Below are 608 nucleotides of genomic sequence, written 5' to 3' on the forward strand. Positions count from 1 at the left end.
CTGTTTCAATATGCATCCTTTCATTTTTTACTTCTGGCAGTAATCACGATCTCATCGTACCTTAGCTCGCGTTGCTTCTTTTTCTCGTGGCTAATTAAATTTTTCACGATAAAATTACATTCTCGTCGGCGCGCCGCCGACTTGAGACTAAATCCGGCGAGAGATAGATGAACCATGCGAGGGACAACGGGCGCGAAATTACCAGTCGAGGACCCGGGCCGTCTCCCTTATTAGACAGATCGGAAAGCTCACAAATCCGGGACGCATTCACATTTTGTCCGTGCCCTCGGTATTGAAATGATAATATTAGAACGAAGAGTAGTGACCGAGCCGGTAATTACGCGTAGTCCCGCGGGAGAGAGAAAGGCGGGAGCTCCGCCGTATATATAATCACCGAATTTGCATCGAGAAACAATCGGAGAAACGCAAACGGGGAGAAATTCCTCCTTCCTCGGTTCCGGCGCGTCGGAAAAGGTTTCCGGGACCGGCAATTAGCAGTAATAACCTATTCCGCGCGCCAATCAATGTTAATTGACATCGGCCAGAGCGAAATGCCGCGAAAGAACGCGAAATCCCTGCCCCCCCCCCCCCCCCCCCCCCCCCCCCCC

This window comes from Atta colombica, unplaced genomic scaffold, assembly GCF_001594045.1.
Source record: "Atta colombica isolate Treedump-2 unplaced genomic scaffold, Acol1.0 scaffold134, whole genome shotgun sequence".
Taxonomy (NCBI): Eukaryota; Metazoa; Arthropoda; class Insecta; order Hymenoptera; family Formicidae; genus Atta; species Atta colombica.